Source organism: Sorex araneus, chromosome 10, assembly GCF_027595985.1.
Source record: "Sorex araneus isolate mSorAra2 chromosome 10, mSorAra2.pri, whole genome shotgun sequence".
Taxonomy (NCBI): domain Eukaryota; kingdom Metazoa; phylum Chordata; class Mammalia; order Eulipotyphla; family Soricidae; genus Sorex; species Sorex araneus.
Window position 1 is genome coordinate 39,281,045 of NC_073311.1, and position 17,279 is coordinate 39,298,323.

The following is a 17,279-nucleotide window of genomic DNA, read 5'->3' on the forward strand; positions in this document are numbered from 1 at the left end:
TGTTGAGACTTCTATGGATGGAACATATTTATAATATAATATGACTACTTCTAATGTAGAGATATGCCTTGCTAGATAAAAATAAAAATATATTTGATTAACTTGATTTATTTAATGAACTCAAAAAATAAAGCAGTTTTGTGGTTTTGGTTAAAATTTTAGTTAAACTTCTTCACAAAGCGTTTTTTGAGAGTTCCAAGGATAGATGGAAGCATCAAACTGTCTTATGAAAATCAGATGAGCAGATTAGTTTTATAGAGAAAATACTATCTGTGTTTTCAGTTTTGCCATCTAATAAGTAATTTTTGTGAGTCACTTATTTTCTTTTTAATTGGACCAGTCATAAAATGAATTGAACATCCATAAATGTGTTGAAAATGAAGATGAAAGATCACATAATTTTATTAAATAAAAAATGAATTTTCGAGATAGTTTAAAAAGTCAGTTCTCTGTACGCTCACAATACCATTATTCTAATATGCATTCTAATAAGCCATTATCCATTTTATCTCAGTAGAATGGAGCTTGAGAAGAATATTTTTACTAAATTGGCAGTTGTTTGTATTCATTGCCTTGATCTTTTATCAGACAGGAAATATTTCTGGAACTCTGGTAGATGATACAAACATTTGTCATGCATGTTTGCTCTACAATATAAAATCCACCAAAGTCAAAATTAAAAGAAACAATTCAGTCCAGCAATAATTTATTTGGGGTTTCTGAACTGAATTTATTTTAATGCAGATTTTAAAATTTTATTTTGCACACATACCCAGTGGTGTGACCCCAGATACTCCTGACTCTGTGCTCAAGGATCACTCCTGGTGGTGGTTGGGGGATCATATGCAGTGCTGGGGATCAAACTGAGATTGGCTACAAGGAAGGCAAGTTCTTCAAGCCCTACTGTCTAGCCTCTTTCATGCCAAATATTTAAATTGAATTTAGAAGTCTCTTAGTTGAACAAAGACAGCTTATGTACATGGAGTTCAAAATTTGGATCTTTTTTTTCCCCCTCTTTTAAACTTTTCATTTATTCTTGATTTCACCAGGTTCTTCAGTAATAGCAATAGAAATTTCAAATTTGCCATTCATTCCAAAGAAATTTAAAAGTTTTATAATAGATTTTATCTATTTATTTAGAACAGAGAGGAGAAAAATATTTAAGGAAAATGATTTCTACTGGGAAACTGTGATGACGTCTTTGGGAAATGGTTCTTCTTCCCCTATAAAAGTTTAGGTACAAATCATTCTAGAGTGTCTCTAGAAATTCCTTGCCATTATTTCCCTTTTTCATGTTTTATTTTGTTTCTCTGGAAAAACAACAACAACAACAAAACAACAACAACAATAACAACGGGACTGCAAGGTTATCTCAAAGGGCTAGTCTGACTTTGCATTCCAGAAGTCTAGGTTTGATCCTTAGCACTGCATAGGCCTCTGAGCACTCCTGGGAATAACCTAGAGCATAGAGTCTACAATGCCCCCTAGCATTCCAAAGTGTGGCCCAATACATTTTCTAAATAAATTTTAAAAAATCAAATGAACAAAGAGTAGTGAAAACTCTATAAAATTGATATAAGGATTCAAATACAATAACCCTGGAATTTATTATGCTGTGACCTAAATCAAGGTTTAATCATACCTTGCTTCATATGCCTCATGTATAAATTAATAGTGTCCTTTTGAGGAGAAAATACAATTACACCAGAATTTAAAATGAAATAAATTTATAGAGAGACTGATGCTTGCTTAAAATTATGGGATGTAGAAAAGATAAAATGACTGAATGCATAGCACCTCAGGCTAACAAGATTGATTACCTTATAATAGTCACCTTTTATTTATATATGTATGCATTCATGCATTTAGATGTACTTTTAGCTATTATAAATACTTGACCCAAACCTACAAAGCAATAATCCATGTACACAAAGCATTTTATTTAAAATTTAAGGTACTAGTTTTGTGAGTATAGACTAGAAGGGACCTAGTTTGTCAAAAGTATAAATTAAGTTTGGGGAGCCCAGGGTGAATCCTTTATTGCTACATTTCATGACCAGATACTTATTGAGTGCGTAGTATGGGCTGTGCTAAAGGTGGAACAGTTGTTTGTTTACTTATTGCATCATACCCAATGGTATTCAGGACTTACTCCTGGCTTACTCCTGACTCTGTGTTCTGGGATCACTCCTGCTTGGACTGTATGGAGTACTGGGTATTGGATTGGGTAGGCCATATGCAAGGCAAGAACCTTATCTGCTGTACTATATCTCAGGCCCCAGACCAGAGTTCTTATGTTCAGAGAGCTTCTTTTCTAATTAATCATATAACCCAGAGCAAATCCAATAAATTTTTTTGAGAAAGAGGAAATTCATTTTTTTATATTACAGTTTCCAGCTATAGTGTATTGAGGCTCTAATTAACTTTAGGCTTAAGAACATATTTGTATTCTTATGTTCATTTTATATGATACAGATTAAAATATACATGAATTAGAGTTTCTATAGAAGATAACACTTTGAGTTTTTTTAAAATCACATGCCAACAGTTAGTAATGTGTATGAGAAATGAGTGATAAAACTAAGGGTACACAAAAGGATAGCTTATTATTTGAAATTTGATTCTTAGGAAAGTCAGTTCATTGACTTTATATTTATGTTGTTATAATGCAGTACTGGAATCAAAGAATGGAAGTTTTGATGTGATTGGTATTGTGTGGGTGGTAGGTACTAGGCATCAAATGTGATGCCTCAGACCTAAAAGTTTTATTACCCTATCTATATGAACTATATCTATCCCTCTCAAGAGTTACAGTTCTTAAAAGGTAAATTTCAGCTTAACTGATTTCTAAATAGGAATGTTGTTCTATACACAGGACGTTTTAAGAATCAGGAGGCTGAAAGCGTCCTCATTGCTGAAGTTAGGTCAACAAGATTGTTAGGGACAGATTCGAGTAGGAGACTGGTAAAACGTGCCTTGGATCCTCTAAACTGTATTGCTCCTATAGTGTTTTGTAGTTAAACATTACAGTAATTTATGGTTCCTAAAAGTTCAAACTAAACATGCTTCCAATATCTTATAGGTTTCTGAACATTAGGTTTCTTATAATTTTTTAACTATAAGGATACCTCTACCAATAAAATTTATAGAAGAAAAGGAGAATAAGCCTTTCTTAATCATAGGCCATATGCAAGTACATTTTTCAGACATACAAGGATTACCTTTGTTTTTTAAAAAGGCGGCCACCTTGAGATATGCTTTCTAAATTCATCTTCTTGTCACAATTGGTGGTGACAGGTTCTAATGTCCCCATATTAATTTTTATGGCATATCTATATTTCATCACCTAATCCTCTGTGAATTTTCTGGATTTCGATTAGCTTGTCCTAAACTTCTGGCAAGCTAAATTTCTCTAGCAATCTTCAATTCATTGCATTAGATGCCTGTTCAGCCTTGGAAGATATATTGATTTCCTTTTCTCAGTAAAGTGACAAATACCATTTTCATGACTATAATAGAGATTGATTGCATTTTATAGAACGCACAGAAAGAGCTGATCTGAGTGAGACAACTTTGGAGCTTACAAAAATGAAAAAGTCATTGAAATTAATAATGAAGTTAATGAATTCATCTGTTGCTGATGAAGTCAGTGTTTTGAAAAATATGAAAAGTTCTGCAGCTGCACAATCATTGTGGAAAATTCAGATGTATTTCAGTACTTTGGAAGTGCTGTTTTTGTGAATTGTTTCAAAAGTGAACAATAATTGTTTTCAAAGCTCACACTATGACATTAACCCCGGCACACCTGGGCATGCTGTGCAATAGTAATTATATGGAAACATACTTTTCAATTAAGACAGGACTCATGTAAATCATGATCAAAGTCAACTAAATTTGAAATTTTGAGCAGTCTATGGAAAGCAGTCTATGTCTCTTATATTACTTTCGTGGCTTTGATTTAAAAATTATATTGGTTTCCTTTTCATTCTAGGCTTTTTGCAGTGAGATGCAAACTAGAACAAATGTTAATATGTTTTTATGAGTCTGCCTTATTCTCCAGTAGTGTTTACTGATAGCCTAAGGGAGAGTTAAAAAATAAAGCAAAAAAAGCACATGCATGTTCATATCGTAGGCTTAATGTATGTAAAGAGCACTACTGTAATTCTTTTAGAGTTAATTGCAATACGAAACAAAGGGTAAACATATTAAGGGGCTGAAACTGGCTATAACAAAGCTGGAACACGTTTCCAGGGAAGATTCTGAAACCTGCTCATGTCTGTTTAGGGACCTTACCATCTCCTCATCTTCCCATCATGGAGTTTTGTAGCTACTGTAGTGTCTAGCACATAGGAGGAGTTCATAAGATTCCTTAAATAAGGAAGCAAGTTTTCTGGAACCAGAGAACTAACTAAAAGTGTGACTGTGGGAGCCTGGTTTTGTTCCTTAGCACCAGGAGTGACTCTCAAGCACAGAGTTAGTGGTAACCCTCATGACTGCCAGATAATATCCCCCAAAGCAAACACCAAATATGAAAGCAAGTTTTCTGTAAGAATAAAAAATACTTAAGAATTGCCACAATGAACAATGTTTGCTGAGCTACTATGCCATGGGATTTTACCTGTTTTAGTTCTACTTTTTATAATTTTATCAGGGGTAAGTCCTGGGATGTAGTAGTACTGTCGTTCCATTGTTCATTGTTGTTCATTGATTTGCTCGAGCGGGCACCAGTAACGTTTCTATTGTGAGACTTGTTACTGTTTTTTGCATATCAAATACTCCATGGGTAGCTTTCCATGCTTTGCCTTGCGGGTGGGATACTCTCAGTAGCTTGCCGGGCTCTCTGAGAGGGACAGAGGAAACATGCAAGGCCAACGCCCTATCTTCTGTGCTATTGCTCCAGGGGTATAGTAGGATTAGGAAAATATAGAACACTTATGAAACTGAAGAACATTTATTCATATTCTGAAATATACATCTGCATCCTTGTTTAATCATTAGAAAAATTGACCATCACCTGAAGATTTGAGAAGAATTCACACAAATTATTATGGATTTTATAATTATAGATTATTGTAATATCAGAATGATATGATAATTTTATAGCTTATCCTTCTTTTTAATTTTTATTTTCATTTATTTTTAAAGTTGTTCACAATAATTTATTACTTTCAATATTCCAACACCAATCCCACCGCCATTATACCTTCCCACTACCATCATTTTTAATTTTCCCACCACCACCCAAATCTGCCCCAAAGCAGGTCCTAAATAATTTATTGTGTATAGCTTGTTATGAATAATCCATTAAAAATGATCCAAAAAAGTTTCCTTAGAGGAAAATCTATGAAGATTGTTGCATCACCCTGGAGCCATTAAGCCCTTGAATAAGAGATTAGTAACATGTTGTTATATGTTGGTGGCTCATTCTTCTACTCTGTGATTTTCATAGTTTAAATATATGTTTAAAATTATACTTTAAATGTATATTTTAAAGCATTTAATATATATACATATATTTAGTAAGGTAGGACATTAAAAGTAATTTAAATAAAATTATAGCTGTAGGATTTTCTGATCAACTGTAAAGTTCTATAGATTTCTTCCATTTTATTTCTTTGTGACGAATTTCTCTGTTAAAGCTATTACTTATACTGTTATGTATAAAGACAGCAAAGTGTGCCTTTGGTTCAACTAAATGTATGAAAATGATTTAATTTAACACTTTTCTACTTTCTTCATATTAAAATTTAAGTAAAACTAGAACTTGATTAAACTTAATTGCTGAAAATTGAAAAATGAAACCAGAGAAGTACATAACTACTTACATAAAATTTTCTAATAATTTCATGAAGATATATGTAATATTAAATTAAAAGAAATTTCCTAATGTTAACAAATGCATTAATTTGGTTTTAGTTAAATTTTTAAGTAAAAACAGATTTTTTTGGAGGATTTGTTAAAGAGGAGGGAGGGAGACAATGAGAGAATAACACGCTCAAGAGAAAACGTGGGCTTCTCCGAAGGAGGAAAGAGTCCCAGTACACATCCCAGCATTAGATATGAAAGTGTGAAAAATTACATACTTTAAGGGGAAAGATGGTTTTGGTTAATTTTTTTTCTTTGCTTTTTGGGTCACACCTGGCGATGCACAGGGGTCACTCCTGGCTCATGTACTCAGGAATCACCCCTGGCGGTGCTCAGGGGACCATATGGGATGCTGGAATTCGAACCCGGGTCGGCCGTGTGCAAGGCAAACGCCCTACCCACTGTGCTATCGCTCCAGCCCCAGTTTTGGTTAATTTTTTAAAAAACTATCTTGGTATAGAACAAGCTCCATTGCTTTTACAGATCATAACAGTGATTTAAATAGTATCTGTTAGATTTAATTTTGATAGTAAATTTAATTGTAAAAAAGTGTTCATTTCCAGCTTTCTTGTTACTATATTTTCTGGGAATAAAGATAAACAGTGCCAAGCCATATTACGAATAAAGGTGGTTTTTGAAAGTTTCCTCATGAGAGATAAAGTAGATTGATTGTATAATTTATCTCCAAATTCCAAAATTATGTGTATATATTTAATGCCTCCACTCTTTAATGATATAGCTTCTTCCATCATGCAGGAAAAGTATTAATGTCTTTTATGAAAGAAGTTAATTAATACATTATTAATATCTTAAGAACCAACTTCATTAAATTTAAATAATTAAAAGGAAATAGTTTTTCTTCTATAACATTTCAAAAATGGTATTTTCAAAAATGATTTCACAATTAATAGATTATCAAATATTATATAAACGTTAAGTACTTCAAATTTAACATCTTAAGTTTTATTTTATAAATCATTAGACAGTTTTTATTCATTTTTAAAAATCTTGAAATAATACAAACAGATGTTGTAATAAGATGGATGGTCTATCATTTACTCTTGTATCTTGTCGTGTTAGTTTCAACAGAAGGGTTTCTATAAACAAAGAAATGGCACATAAGCATACTTATTTTTATTAAAAATTGAATAATTTTATACACATTTTACTAGCTTTAAAAATTATCCTGAATATTATTCTACAATTAAACATAGATATTCAGTTTGTACTATAATAGTAGTTTTCTGTGTTCATCTTGATGCAGCTATTTTTTTGCTGATGATTTTATGAATTGTACCCACCATCCTCTTCCTTTAAATTAATGATTGTATGAGTTACTGAGTGTGTGTGTGTGTGTGTGTGTGTGTGTGTGTGTGTGGTGCACACTTTCCATCCTTGTGCATTTCTATATCAACTTTTCTGAGGTTGAGTACAAAAAGCAGTTTTTTTGTTTAGCCTATTATATGTTGTTATTACAATTGCCACTTAAAAGTGTATATCTTTTTTTTTCCTTTTTGTTTGGGTCACACCCGGCGATGCACAGGGGTCACTCCAGGCTCTGCACTCAGGAATTACCCCTGGCAGTGTTCAGGGGACCATATGGGATGCTGGAAATCAAACCTGGGTGGGCCAAGTGCAAGGCAAATGCCCTACCTGCTGTGCTATCATTCCAGCCCCCAAAGTGTCTCTTTTTTTCTTTTCTTTTTGGGTCACACCCAGCAATGCTCAGGGGTTACTCCTGGCTTTGCACTCAGGAATTACTCCTGGCGGTTCTTGGGGGACCATATGGGATGCCGGGGATCAAACCCGGGTCGGTCACGTGCAAGGCAAACGCCCTACCCACTGTGCTATCGCTCCGGCTCCCCAAAGTGTCTATCTTTTAAACTCTCATTAAGAGATTCAATAGCCTTCCATTCCCAGTGCCTTCAGTATTACTCAATATCATTTATTCTCATACTTTTTGTTCCACATAATAGTAATTATGGATGATTAATTGATTTCTTTAAGAAGTAGCCAAACTGAATAGGTTCTTTGAGTTCACAGAAGTAGAACAATGCGTTTTCAAGAATTTTTAAAGACAATAGTAATGTCATACTAAAATTCGATGAATATCAAAGCCATTCTTAAAAAAACATACTAGGGGCTGGAGAGATAGAACAGTGAGTAAGGTGCTTGCCTTTCACACAAGCAACCCAGGTTGGATCCCTGACATCCCATATGGTCCCCTGAGTCCCGCCAGGAGTGAACCCTGACTGAAGAGTCAGGAGTAAGCCATGAGCACCGTCGCTGTAGCCAAACCCCAGCCTCTCCTAAAAAAAAAAAGGAGAAGAAGAAAAAGAAAGAAAAGAAAACAAGGAAACAAACTAGAATATTTACGTCTAGAAGAATCTGATTTGTGTTTTGGGAATAAATGAAAATGCTATTTATCTAGATTAAGATGATTATTAATACACAAATCTGAATAAAAACTTCAGATTCTTGCCCTGAGCACCTGCTTTTCTCTCCATCCTCTGCTTCCAACATCCTTCTAACATACCTGCCAGCTCATGTCTCTCTAAATGCATGAAAGCTTGTCTGTTGCCCAAGAAACTACAAAATAATGAAATAAAAATTGTGTGTTTGTTAAAAATTCCATTTTCTCAATTCTTTTCCCCAAAATCTCAATTTACAATATTTAGAGTTGTGTCCTGGGACATTTCAAAAGGTATACAGGTTTATACTCAGGATACTCAGGATTATATCCTACACGGGCTGCAGGGATATGCACTTGTTGTGTTTTTAAAGACTCCTTATGATCATCTTTATGACCTATTTTTTAAGTAGTAGAGCAAATGGCTTTATTTAGAAAAAAAGGAAAGAAAGACAATGAGGTAGATGAGGAGAGAGGGACGGAGGGAAAGAGAGAGAGAAAAAGAGAGGAGAAAGAGAGAGTGAGTGCAAAAGAGAGAGCAAAAGAGAGAGAGAGGGGAGAGAGATTACACTTCCCTAGCTGGGTTGTGGGTAACTCCAGAATGGAGTGCACTCACCTTCTTCTAATTTTTCCCCTCACCCATGTCTCTGGTCCTCGAACCAAATAGAATCTAGCAGTCCCTAAAATTGGATTTTTAGGTTTTTCTGTCTCCTTACTTTTAACCTGGAAAACTGAGTGCCCACTCTACTTCTATCCACACCTCATCCCTGGTGTTCCTAGTCAAATCCCATCTCTTAAGACTTAGACTTCATCTCACAGTGGTTACTTCTTACAGCATTTTTCCTCATCACACATTTGGCTCCCAGAATTTCTTGCTGTTACTTATGGTTCATGTGTACATCTTGTCTGCATCCCTCACAGTGCTTTATGCAGAAGCATATTGCAAATATGTCTTGTTCTTGATTGATCGGCTGAGTTAATGTATCATAATTAGACCGCTAAGGACAAGTCAAAGGCTGCACTTCAACCCCCATGAAGCCACTTCTTGACATTTTGTAACTTGTTCTATTCCTGAGAGCCTTTAATACTCTCCATTCAAGATTGGATTGCTTGTTTTAGTGAATAGAACAAAAGCTACTGTTGACCATTTATTTACTAAATTAATCACATATTTAAATTGCCCTAAATGGTGTGCTGGGGAAAATGAACCCATATCAGGGGCAGAAGTTTTTAATTTTTTTATTTAAAATCAACTGGCTATACCGCCATACTATTTTTTTTTCTCCCTAGTAGGTCTGGGTTGTCAAAGACCCACATGTTTAGATTTTTAAAAGTGATTTAGTTTTATTTCTTTCTATCTTGGAGTGTGGGGAGGCACACCCAGTGATGCTTGTGGGGGTGGGCCCAACCCTGGGCTCCCATATGCCAGCATAAACTTCAACTCTTTGAGCCATCTCCTTGGCCCATAATTTAGTTTTCTTAAGATAGTTTATGATCAGAATAATTTCTCATCAGTAGAGCATACCTTGCTGTGAGATAATTAAAGTAAATATAACATTTGTCCAAAAGCACAGAATCTTAAGTGTACTTCATTCCTGTGCTGTATTCTTGCTTTATAGAATCAAATGATATGATTCAGCATAACCATGTATATAACTTGGCAATGAGTTGTTAAAAATTGGGATACACTTCAGGCTCATAAAAATAAGTTTCCTGAGTATAGAAACTTAAAATTTTGCACTATTTTTTTTTAACTCTCAATTTTGAAAAAAAAAACTACTTTGTCAATGACCTTGGGGAAATGGAGGCAATCTATTAATTTGCCATTTCCTGAATTGAAAGTATCTCGACAAATAAGACGCTGTTTGGACATCTATGTCCTTTTCTCCTAGAACTAGCATTTCAGTGCATTAGCGGAATGTCTTTGGCCAGGCTGGTCTCCTGTAGGTTTGACTGTGGAGGAGCAGGTGTGCGCCTCCAGAGCGTCTTTACAAGTGTCTCTGTGGGGCTTCCCTCCCACGCCTCCGCAGGAGACAGCTCATCTGTTTAATCCTTATGTTTTAGTCAACCTTTCTTATTATGCAGACAGGGCTCTGAGGCTCAGCTGGATTTTGACTCTCCGAATGAATTGATGGGGCTCTTTGATCTTAACCGTGTATTGCATCTGTTTCATCTTTCCTCTTCACGCATAGTCTTCCAAACTCTAGTTTTAGCTGGTGTTCTGAAAACAAATGGATCATTATCCAAACAAATAAAAGATGCCAATTAAAACTCCGGTTCAAATTCTGCTTTTCATTTTGGACTCTTTTCTTTCACTGTCAACTTTGGGGGAAGTTGTCGAGACTCCCTAAAGCAAGCTAATTACGCTACTCCAAAGAGACCTCCATGCTGGAGAGCAGTCTGTGCATGAGTGTATATGGAGCTTAGTTTTGTAGGTTCAGATTTGCATAAGAAAAATATGTTTGTATCTTTGAAATATGGTAAATTGTTTGATAGCATGATATCTTATTAATACACGATAGGAGCAAAAGTGTATCACATACTAAGAAAAATTTACCCCGAAATTGTAAAGTTCCTGCCAAACAATATATCTCTTATTGATGGCAGAGTGCTTAAGTTGGTGAAGTAGTTAGTGTCAGCACTAATGCAAATGAAGAAATAATTCTATGTTATAAGATGCTAAAGTAACATAATTTCTTTTAAACAAAACTTTTGATGAAAGATTTGAACTTCTGTATGACGTGGCAGTTGAAACAGCAGAGATTATTTGGTTTGCTTACCCACATAAAAGCATCTGGAGTTTTGATTAATTGAACCAGAAAAATAAGTTCTTATCTGACTAACCTTTGATGTTCTAATCTGGTATTCTGGAGACTTGTATTTGTGCTTTTTATTTTTATATCCCCCTGAATCATCATTTATCTTTAAGTATACTACAATCTCATGATGATAATATAATGTCAAAGCTCTTAGAATTATTTCAGCCAAGCAAAACTCTGATGTTTTGTAAGAGCCAGAAGCCTTTGAATGAGTTATGAAAAGGTCTTTGAAAAGAGGAATATTGTAATATTACCTTGTAGTCTGTTAAATATATAATTTATCCTACACATCTATGTAATACAATATATGTTAATTATTAGTAAATTGTCAAACTACACATTTTCCTTAGAAACATTTAGAGATAAAAATACATAAGAAATTTAGAACTGTAATCACAAATCCATAATATTATCATTTAAATAGTCTACTTTCTTCCAAAAGTCTCAAGCCCACACACAGTACTCAACTCTGAACTAGGAAAATTTTTATCACTATTTTTGTACTTCCCATATGGAATTTGAGAATAACTTCAGGAAGGAAATATGAAAGGTTACTTAATCCTTCTATAGTCAGAACTACACTGAGGCTCATTAAAGAGAGTGTTACATCCTTATACCCAGTTTGTTTCTTTTGCTACTAATTGGAATGGGTTTTCTGTGTATGTATGTGCTTATGTATGTACATATACATCAACTAATTGTTCAATTGAAAGGAAAAAAAAGGATTTAGCAGCCAAACAAAGATATATGCTTTTGGTTATACAGTTAACCTTTGGAAAATACATGGTTTAAGGGAACTACCCCTATCAATACTTTTTAACTGAAAATCCACCGATAGCTTTTAGCCTGCCCAAAACTTAACTATTGGTAGCCTGCAGTTGTTTGGAAGCCTTATCCATAAAAAAGAAGTACATTAAACACATGTTTTAAAACTTACATGCAAATGCTGCTATATGTGACATGTTATATTCTTAGAATAAAGCAAGCTAGAGAAGAACACCAAGAAAACCATAAGTGTACTATCATGAAGTTTCTCATTTTTGTTTCTTTCATAGGCTGAGGAGAAGAAAAAGAAGTTAGACCCTCCTCTTTTCCCATATGTATAAACAAAATGTTTTAAACCTGTTTTGTTCACAGGTCAAGTATACTTAACTTAAGTCTCCTCAAATTATTTAACTTTTGTTTCTTTTCTCACACGCTATGTGGCACGTTTCTTACATTGCTATTTTCATCTTTCCATGTGCTTACCCATGTTGATCCATATTCAATCTTGCTTGCTTTATTATTTCTTTATAATAGTAGTTTGGTAATTCATGTGACTTCCATTATCTTTCACATTTAGGTTGAGAAGAACTCTTATATTGAATATATTGGTAGAGATATGTTTTCTAACTCTTAATTACTAGTGAATCCTTGAACCCTTTTAATCCCTGACTATTACAGTATGTCTTTCATTGTTGACCATCTTTTGTACTCATAAATTTCCAGAGAACTAATTTGAGCTTCCAAAAATTATCAAAGTCCATGATACTTTTAAGCTCCTAAATCTGAATCAATTTAGCATATCATAATGAGCACTTAAAGAAAGAAGTCATGCAAGAATCAAAATATATCCTTGAGTGTGGTACTTGTTTTATAATATTATTTTACTATTACTTGCCATTGAAATATTCATGGTATTTTCTCACTGTGAATCTGTTGATGAAAATCAACACCAAATAAAGTTGTGTTGGATCATATAGCCTCCAGTAAACTTTAGCTTGATGGCTGGATTTTAGAATTTAATATATTATTCAATTATATTGAATTTAATTTTTTACCATCTTCCTTAAGCCACAGAGGAATTAGCTCTTAGCAATAGAAATAATGGAAACAACATATCTCTTCAGAATGGTTAAGTTCTAGGCTATACCAGCTTAGTGAGGGTATTGTATTACTAATGATTAAACTTTTAGACTTAAGTAATCATTTTAGAGACAGATGTGGATATTTAGTAACACAGAAAGCATACATATCAAAGAAAAGGGATTTCCTTGTTTTGCCGAAGTTAAGGGATATAAATTTTGGTGGTACACTTGTGTTATGAGAAGAAAGTCTATACTAATTATCATCACTCTTTTAAGATAGCTCAAGGTTAAATATTTGCCATTCACTTTAAAATTTTTATAAGTGTTACCTTTGTTCTGAATTGAAGAGATAGCACAGCAGATAGGGCGTTTGCCTTGCTCATGGCCAACCTGGGTTCGATTCCTCCATCCCTCTCATAGAGCCTGGAAAGCTACCAAGAGTATCCCACCCACATGGCAGAGCCTGACAAGCTACCCACGGCTATTCGATATGCTGAAAAACAGTAACAACAAGTCTCACCATGGAGACGTTACTGGTGCCCACTCAAGCAAATCAATGAATAATGGGAGGTCAGTGCTACAGTGCTACCTTTTGTTCTATTATGAATGATGCAATTTGTTTTTTAACTTCTCCAATGTATCCACTAGGAATTAGTACAAGGAAGAAATTGTAGTTATATGTTCAACTTACTTGCATTTTATTTCAGCACTGGGAAATGGTTTAGTGTTTTGCAGTGAGGCAAACATGAGAAAGGGAAGAAAAAAAGCATAATAGCTTAGTTGTATATATGAGTAAATATTTTAATATGTATTGTGTTCATTTTACCAAGCATAACACTTAGCCTCTGTAAAGCTCACCGTAGTACACAAGCTTGATACTGTGTTCACCACCACCAGCTCTTCCAAATTTGTCCAAACTGTGCAGTCCAGTCTTTATCCCAGAGAAATTGCACAGACATCTTCATTAATACTCAAAAATTATTTACATGATCCTTGAAGTTTATCCTATGTATATGCCATGTTGCTGTGTTGCATTTCGCAATGATTTCACTGGTAACATTTCCTTTGGGGGGAAAAATAAGCAAATAGAAAGAACAAGCAGGCTTCTAATCCTAAAACTGCAAATGACCGATTAAAGGAGTTTAAAATTAACAATGACGATGAAACTGCTGGTGGATGGGATGAGAGCTTTATAAAATATCCCAAGTACTGACCATCAAACAAAACTGCTTAATAACTGTCTCTTTCCTCGCTACGAGTTTATGCTGTTTTATACACAAACTCCAAGGCTTCAGGTTTTCTATGATTACTCTATTATAAATACATTTTTGATGTGATCTTATAGTTTCATAGTGTATTAAGTTTCATATTGTATTATGTGAACACAATGGCTTCATATTGTATTCGTATTATATTGTATTTATTCATATTGATAAAGGGGCCATGGAAATAGTTCAAAGGATTGGGGTGCACACTTTGCATGTGGGAGCCCTGGATTTAACACCTAGCACTGCATACTTCCCCAACCACCATCAGTAGCAATCACTGAACATCTATGAGGGAGTAATTCCACATATATGCTGCAAATTCTAAGACCACATACAATTTTAAGGTTAACAGTTTATTATGTATTATATACTAGGTGATGTTCAATGGTGCCTCTTGTGCGCCAATAGAATTTATTAGTTCTGAATGGTCAGTATTCTTGAAAATGGTCTGCTTGACTGAGAATATTTATTACATTAGGAACACAAGAGGGAATCCATAGGTGGAATGACTCTAGAATTGTATTCCTTAGAATGGTCTTCAACTGACCTTTGCAGATATAAAAAGGTTGAAAACCACTGTTGTCTAGTTCTAACTATAAATTGAGGCATAATGAGTATTTATAGTCAGTTAGAAAATATACATAGGATTTATACACGTTATCTGGTTCAGTAGAAAAATTTTCAGGCAGGAATTACAGTTTCCATTTTACAAATGTGGTCTTTTATTTTTATCGACACTAACAATTGTAATGGTGTTAAGATCAACTTTTGTGAAAGAAAAGAATGCTTTTTAATTGGACAGAACATATTTCCTGTTTTGGCTATTTTGGTTTGTCTAAGTGTACATAGAAATTAATATATATGTAATTATCTTATGTTCTGATTTTATTTCTTTGAGGAAATTCTTGTGTTTAAAGGAGTTGGTTTTCTCAATCATTCTCATTATCAAATAATGACAATATGCAAGTAACTGTCATATTTTTTTAAAATATTTTTTCCTCTGTGGGTACACCCGGTTGTTCCAATTGTCTTTTATTGAGACCATTGAAATATAGAAATTTGTGTATGCAGCACAATTTTTTATTTGTTTTTTAAATTCTCTTGGGAAAAAGTACTATATGGTTAAAAGTAAAGAACTTTTTAAACTAATTTATCTGGAGAATTACTTTCGCAGGAATAAATTGGAGGTATTACAATTGAAAAAATTATATTAGATATGGACTCTTTTTTTTAACATTTTAAAAAGATAGAACTTCAATGATTGTATACCACTTTTATAGCATAGCAGGCGTTTGCCTTGCCTGCGGTCTACCTGGGTTCAATTCCACCGTCCCTCTCGGAGAGCCCAGCAAGCTGCCAAGAGTATCCCACCTGCACGGCAAAGCCTGGCAAGCTCCCCATGGCATATTCGATATGCCCAAAACAGTAACAAGTCTCACAATGGAGACATTACTGGTACGCAATCTAGCAAATCGATGAACAATGGGACAACAGTGCTACAATGCTACAGTGCTTTGGGGGCCATACCTAGTAGTGCTAATAGGATCATATGCTGTCAGAAATGAACCTTTGCATGCAAAGGCAAAGCTGTATGCAAAACTGGCTCTTCAATCCTTTGAGCCGTATTCCTAGCCCCAGTGTATGTATTTATAATATCTGACCACTGACATAAGAACCTGAGAGTAGTATATTTTTGCATTATTTAATTTTAGAAGAAGATTAATTAGGCCTTGAAGAGATTGGTGTGAGCAGTAAAAATATTTATTCTTCATCTCAACCTGTATTTTTTGAGAAGTCAGATCTAAGATGATTTTGTCTTTTATATTGTGCTCAATGCACTCTTATCCTCAAACATCCTGACTTCTTTATTTCTTTGCTCTTATGGAATCTGATTTAGTCCTTAATATTAGCTTGGGACAAAAAATGAAGGATAAAGAATTTTTGCTTCCAGATATGTCTGAAAACATTTTTAAAAAATTTGAGTTCCTGAAATCATATTTTCTACTCTCACCTCTGTTTTAAGAAACCCCTTTATCTTCCGAGGTGAAAGTATCTTGCTGTGTAGTTTTGGAGATCCCTAAATCATCTCCCTATTTTATGTATTCGAGATTCTATCCAATAACATTTCTCTTTCTTCAAAATAGCTAAATAATTCAAATACAGGGACTTTGGAATCTCTATTATAGGAATATGACTCTATCTCTTATTGGATTGCTATTTTTCTTTTTAAATTATGCAGTGAAAACTGTTTACTGTGTCTACTATGTTTACTATAAATGCTTAAACATTTATATGTGAAAATAATCCTCAGTAATTATTATATCAATTTAATGATTTATCATGTAGATCAAGTATTTACTTACCAACTAAATGTTTTACCTTCCAAAGTATTGGTAGGTCTGGAAAGATAGTACAGCGGTTAAAGTTCTTGCTTTGCACACAGCTAATCCTGGTTTGAATCCTGGCACGGCATACGATCCCCCAAATATCACCAGAAGTGATTTCTGAGCAAAGAGCCAGTAGAAAAAATCCTAAGTGCAGCCTCCAAATGAAAAAAAATGTATTGTTATATAGACTTATGGTACATTAGAATTATGTATTAAGCAATATATTTAATTTTAATTGATTCTTTATGTGTACGTATCTACCTATAGATCAGCTGATGAATGGATAGATTGACAATTCTATATGATTTTAATTGACTTTTAAAATACACTTTGTTGAATGAGCTTTTGAAGGAAACTTTTGTATTAGGGTATAAAGACATCTGCCTCTCAATTCAAAGACATATAACTTATTTTTAGCTGAGATGCCCAAATTAGTTATACCATAAAATTATGACTTGAACTGCTGAGGAAAATCCTGGAACTTAAACAGTATTTTTACTCTGGACAAAAGCGATGATGGCAAATAACTGCGTAATGTCAGATTATTGTTTTCATGGATTGACTTAAGGCTACTTAGTTATAAAGCAGGTTTTCCCCCGTAGCTAGCCCTAATAATTACCAAGGTAGCACAGAGGTGAAAAGAAAATTAAAAGGCATCTGAGATAGGAGCTATGTAAGATTTT

The 17,279-nt window shown here is 34.1% G+C and overlaps 1 long non-coding RNA gene across 1 annotated transcript in view; it reads left to right on the forward strand.

Moving 5' to 3' along the window:
- Positions 1–17,279, forward strand: part of LOC129399181 (uncharacterized) — a 107,204-nt gene that overhangs the window by 54,150 nt on the left and 35,775 nt on the right. The window lies entirely within an intron of this gene.